General features: G+C 40.5%; 1 pseudogene across 1 annotated transcript; it reads right to left on the reverse strand.

The window, feature by feature from the left end:
* Positions 1 to 361: 361 nt before the first annotated feature.
* LOC311589352 (ADP/ATP translocase 2-like) lies at positions 362 to 4896 on the reverse strand (annotated as a pseudogene). Its single transcript, XR_014783579.1, has 2 exons — positions 4843 to 4896; positions 362 to 1531 (listed from the first exon to the last, which is right to left on the reverse strand). The product of XR_014783579.1 is annotated as an ADP/ATP translocase 2-like (transcript).
* Positions 4897 to 5902: the final 1006 nt, after the last annotated feature.

Here is a 5902-nt window from a genome sequence, read left to right on the forward strand (position 1 = left end):
ATTGCACGTGAAATTTATATAAAAATGGTGGCCAGAATAAGCAATAACTTTTTTCCCTTTAGAATGATTCCCATATCTTTAGTAAGAAGATAAGAAGCCACATTGCATGCTGGCATGCTGGGATTTTTTTTTTTAAGATACTTTTATTTTTTTCATTTTTTTTCAGGAGTGGCGGAAATAAAAAATATAATTCAGTCTCATCATTATTGTCATTATGGAAACTGCTTTAAAAGAAAGCTGGTCAGATGGATATTATTGCTTCCAACTTTTTAACTGGTCAGAGTTGCCATTGATAAAATAGACAAGCCTAGAGAATCTGTCCAGAATGTTCAAGATATGGTGCATTATATAACATGCCCGTTCTTGGGGAGAACACGTCGGACATCATTATGTGTACTTCTTGATCACATCATACAAGACAAGCACAAAGGCACCACCCGTGCCTCTTAGAAGGTTGGATCACGTACCTTTGAAAAATGCCTTCCCTTCTTCATTACGAGTGATCTTGCCCCAGCAGTCAAGCGTGCCTGTATCCATGATATCCGTTCCTCTGCGTCGTGACTGCATGGTTATATGACCACGAACTGTGTCAAAAGGATAAGAAGTCAGGCCAGCAACAGAAGTGACAGACTGTGTGTTGTCATCCAGCTGATGAAGATGTTCAAAGCAATCCCTTTGCAGTGTCATAGATAACAAAGTAGCCAGCTCGGTAGATGATAATGCCCTGTACTGACACATTAAAGCCTTGGTACAGGCCCTTAACTCCATCAGATTTCTAGATTTTGACCAGGTAGTCACCAAGGCTTTTGAATTCCCTTTAAGCTCCAGCTTTTGCCCTACATCAGCTGCTAGACAGGTACGGGCAAAATCAAGAGGGTACACAAAGCACAGGGATGTGGCCCCTGAGGCACCACCTGATGCCAGGTTCTCTGCAAAGTAGAGCCAAAACTGGGTCCTCTGGTCCAAACCACCCAGAAAGATCTGCTTGTATTTATCTTTGACAGCAAAGATGAGAGCCTAGGTGGAGAAGTATCTGGTGACATTGGCTAAGTTACCACACCATAAGGATAGTACTCCCCGTTTTCTGGGGACACAAACCACATAGACTATAGTACTGTTTATCTGCTGTGATTTGCTTGCTGGCATGCTGTACCTGTAGCAGCAGCTTGACTCGCTCAGTGGATGCTACCGCCATCTTGGAGATGTCCTTAGCCACTTCACTAGCCAAGAAGTCCTTGGAGAAGGACACAGTGGCATCTGCCATGTTGAAAGGAAAAAGAGTCAGGCGACGGCAGCACAGGGCTACGTTGACAATTGGCTTTGACTCCCAGACTCTGGGCACATGCTGGGATTGTATGTCTTTAAAACACTCCATGTTTCCATTCAAAGCCAATGGAAGATACACACAGACAGCTGTGGATTCATCCCAAAGCTGAGTCGCCTCCACAGAATTCCAATGAGGCTGCAGCCTGCAGTGCATAGGGCAATGGCTGATCTCTGACCCTGCCCAACAGCCGGGACTTTTGTCATGCTGCAACACAAAGCAGATTTGGCTGTAATTACTCTTCAGACAACTGCTGTAATTACACATTCAAGTCCCAGTGTCTGGCAGAGGGAGGGTGGCTGTGGCTGGCCCCAGAGAGAGGAGTCAAAAAGTCAAAAGACAAACTGCTTTTTGATACTTTCTCCAAACCATGGCTGTGCTGTGTGCTCCCCGAGGAGGAGAAAAAATCAAATTGCTCTGGAAAACACACACTCATTCAAAATACCACAAAGACCTTACTCTCATGAATAGCACTGGACTTGATATATCAAAATATGAGCGGCTTTGTGACTAAGAAACAAAAGGCAAAACAATTTAGGGTCCCCAAAAGCTTCCCAAAAGATGCCACTTTCCACTGCTACTTCATGTTAATTACACAAAATGTTGAAAGAAGGAGGAAAAGGAGAAAGAAGAGGAGAACAAGGAAAAAGATGAGAAAGAGAAGGAGGAGAAAGGAAGAGGAGAAAGGAAGGAAGGAAGGAAGGAAGGAAGGAAGGAAGGAAGGAAGGAAGGAAGGAAACAGCGGATAGCCACTAGGAAAGATAAGAAAGGGCTATACTTTCAAGGATGTTTTCTCAAATCAACTATTTACCATTCTCTCTCTCTCTCTCTCTCTCTCTCTCTCTCTCTCTCTCTCTCTCTCTCTCTCTCTCTCTCTCTCTCCATGGTTTCTCTATGTAGCCCTGGCTGTCCTGGAACTCCCTCTGTAGACCGGGCTGGCCTCAAACTCAGATTGACATGCCTCTGCCTCCTGAGGGCCAGGATTAAAGGCATCGGCCACCGCTGCTCAACAATAATTTATTTATTTTTATTTTCTGTGCATTAACACTCTATCTCCATGTACGTCTGTGTGAGGGTTTTGGGTTCCCTGGACCTGGAGTTACAGACAGTTGTGAACTGCCCTGTGGGTGCTGGGAATTGAACCCAAGTCCTCTGGAAGAGCAGCCAGGGCAAGATGCTTGTGCTACCACATATGTAGGCTAAAGGGCTTAGAGAGGAAGACAGATGAGCTCTGTCTAACTTTGCTGACTTGAAGATTTGCTAGCAATTATTGGCACCCTTTAACTTCCCTATTCAAAAGTCTAGATCTGCTACCATGTGCTCTTTTCTCAAGGACAACTCCTTATTACATTCTTTTAGCCTTATTTTATTTATTTCTATAATTCCCTTGAGAATTTCCTATGTGTTTTTATCACAGTCACCCTCTCAACTCCTTTCAGATGCAATTCTGTTTCCACATCAACCTAAATTTCTATCTTTATATTTTTAACTTTCAAGACCAATTTATGCTATCTACATATTCTTCAATGGTGGGTGGACCTTACCAAGATAACCTTTTTGTTTACGCAGTTTCTCACATTTGATTGTTCTGTGTGGCTTTATGTCGCTGGGGGCTAAACCCCCATCTCCTTATGCACCACTATGCTAAAATACAAAAAGCTCCAATTTAGTTATCACACAGGCACTCCAACTTTACACTCTCCCTGTGGGTCTTCATACGTATTTTACTTAGAACTTCTTTCCAGAAATTAAAGTTAGCCACAATCATCTGCTTCTACTCTCACAAATGTTTCTTTGTTTTCTCAGTGATGGAATTTTAAGATTTTTTTTAACCATTCGTCATGGACACACTAATACAGTTGTTTTAAAATCATGTCCTAGAAGTGTTCTGATCCATGTGGCCTGGAACTCTCGGTCTCAGAGATAGCCCAAGTACCCACACTAAAATGGGCATCTCTTGGTGTTCAGTACAACTCAGAGTCTTAGAGATGGTCTGCTTTCTATGCACACCGCCTGTTTGCTTTCTCTCTCATATGCTTTACCTTGTTTTCTTAGTCAGTTGTCCTGTTGTTTAATGAAGTCGTGGGGCCCAGTCCTAAAGGATATGTCTACAATTCAATTCCTGCACTAAGGCTCATTGTGGGAGAAGAAGCAGAAATACTGTAAGAGCCAGCTGACCAGGGAGTCTGATGTGGGATTGTGTCTCCCAGAACTGTCAGAGAAGCTACAACATGGCGGCCTTAAACAAGGATAACACCACTAGGTATGCTAGCAAGGAAGGGTGAAATCCCATGTGGCCTCAAGCATAGACAAATAGCTACAGGCAGCTAGAGAATGCTGACAACAGGAAAAATAGGTTTCCCCAGGGAAAAGCACACTAACTGGTTATCCAATACCTAGTGGACAGCCCTAAAAACATACATACAAGGGACATTATCACATTATTCAGACTGAGCAGATTGTATTTATGTATTATGGATCATATGAACAGTTACATATGTCACATATCCACATGTTATGGACATATTACATGTATAGAAGAGAGATTAAATAATAAAGTAAGGATCTGTAAGGAGGGTCTTATTATCTATTATTTAATTTCTAATAATTTTTACAAACTCCTGCAAAATTATTTTTCATTTAGAAATCATAGTATCAAACATTGATGAATTTTCTGAATAAAAGAATATATTAGTGTGTTGATTGTAATGCAATGACTTAATCTATAATGAAGAAAATTCTAAAACTGCAAGATATTTGATATTTAAAGTTCAAGTAAATAGAGCAGTGAAGTATGCATACTTACCTGCTAACAAATCTAAAAAAATAAAATGAAAAAAAAAAGCCGAGGAAGAATTAGTGTCATGTCCTCACAAAGTCTCAGTTTAGCCACTAACTTCAATTAACTTTAATATTATTTCATCTTCAGGACTCATTATTTCTCCCATATTAAATGAAATGAGATATTTGGTAAGGTGGAATTGAAATAAATATTAATATTAATGACAGAATTAATAATGATTTGCAATTAGTAAAGTTTCTTCCACTTCCAAATTTTATCTGATTTTGTGACTTTCATGGACAGAGTGACTTAAAACTCATCAGACACAAGTTAGCTGACGCCTTTCACCTTGTGCAAGATTGACATGTCAATCTTCATGCACTACCGCCTGACGAGTCGGCGAAGCACGTGGAACTCTGGTGATACACACCACAATTAATGCATGAAAATAGACGGAAAGTTAAAAAACACATTTTAACCGCAGCTCCCATTTCTCTACTTTCATGACGAGTTTCCATTTTAAGAATCAATGCTCAACACTACCTGCCAGCCTTATCGACCCTTGTGTACCTCCCATCTCCTCCCTAATGCCTAGTCACCGCATTGCTAACTAAAACCAGTATCTGCCTCAGTGAATATCTGAATCAGAGCAAATTCAGAGCAAATGTGACTAAGATTCATCAGCTAAAAGGGAGGCTCTGGAATGCTGCACATCCTGATGTTGGTTGTTACTCACGGACTCTTCTGTGGGAAACAATGACTTGTCACTGTGTCTGAAGGAACAGCTAATCCAGACAGTTAATTTCCTTAGCAGCTACGCAAGCAAACACCTTCAGGGGCAAACTCGTATGCTAATACACTGTCACAGTGTCTTCTCATTTCCTTCCTGTTCAAGTTTTATGATGAAAGCTGAGCATGCTCAGTAGTGTTCCTGCCACTTTAACTTTCTAACATGCTCACCACAACCTTGGGCTGTCCTCCCTTCTTGAACTCTCTCATCCTAAACTAAGCATGTCTCACCCAAAAGTGCTTTCCTGTGTAATTGTGTCTACAGTTCCTGAATAAGCCCTCAACACACACTGATGTTTTCTGATGAGGTCGTTACTTTGAGAAAAATTTCTTATCCTCTGTCTGCTGCAGATAACTGGTATTTCTTCATTCTTATTTGTTTTTATTTCCTCTGACTGGGCTCATTGACTTTTCAACCGACACACCTACAAAAACCCGCAGTACAATGAGAGATGAAGCTGTAGTTCACAAAGTTGTTTTTCAGCATGATTACAAAAGTCTTTAAACTTGAACTCAAATGACTATATAAGTTTTCCTTCATATAATTTATAGAATATCAGTATTATGGGGCCAGGATAGGATACATTAATAGTAATAGTCATCTGGAAAAATGCAGAAACAAACAAAAAAGAAAAACCAAGAATAAAACACAAAATAATTATCAATAGTCAGACTTTCTCAACACATTCAAGACTGCAAGGCTGCTGCATAGCTAATGGCTGAAGCAAGCAAGGGCCAAGCAGGTGCTTAAGAACTGCCAGGTGTGCTCTCTACAAATAGTGCATTTGCCAAAATGCCTAGGCTTTCTTGCTACAGAGATTTAATAGCACCTATCTAAAAATAGAAACGAATGAGGAAAGTAATCTACTGATACATTAGTCAGTAAGAAACAAAATGCATGTCACAGATGTACCAAATTTGGAGTGACTCTGCCATGATCACCTAAACACTTTGAGAAAATATCTACTCTAAGTTATTCACTGCGCATTTAAAAAAAATGGTATTAT

This window comes from Acomys minous, assembly GCF_964271855.1.
Source record: "Acomys minous genome assembly, chromosome: 18".
Taxonomy (NCBI): Eukaryota; Metazoa; Chordata; class Mammalia; order Rodentia; family Muridae; genus Acomys; species Acomys minous.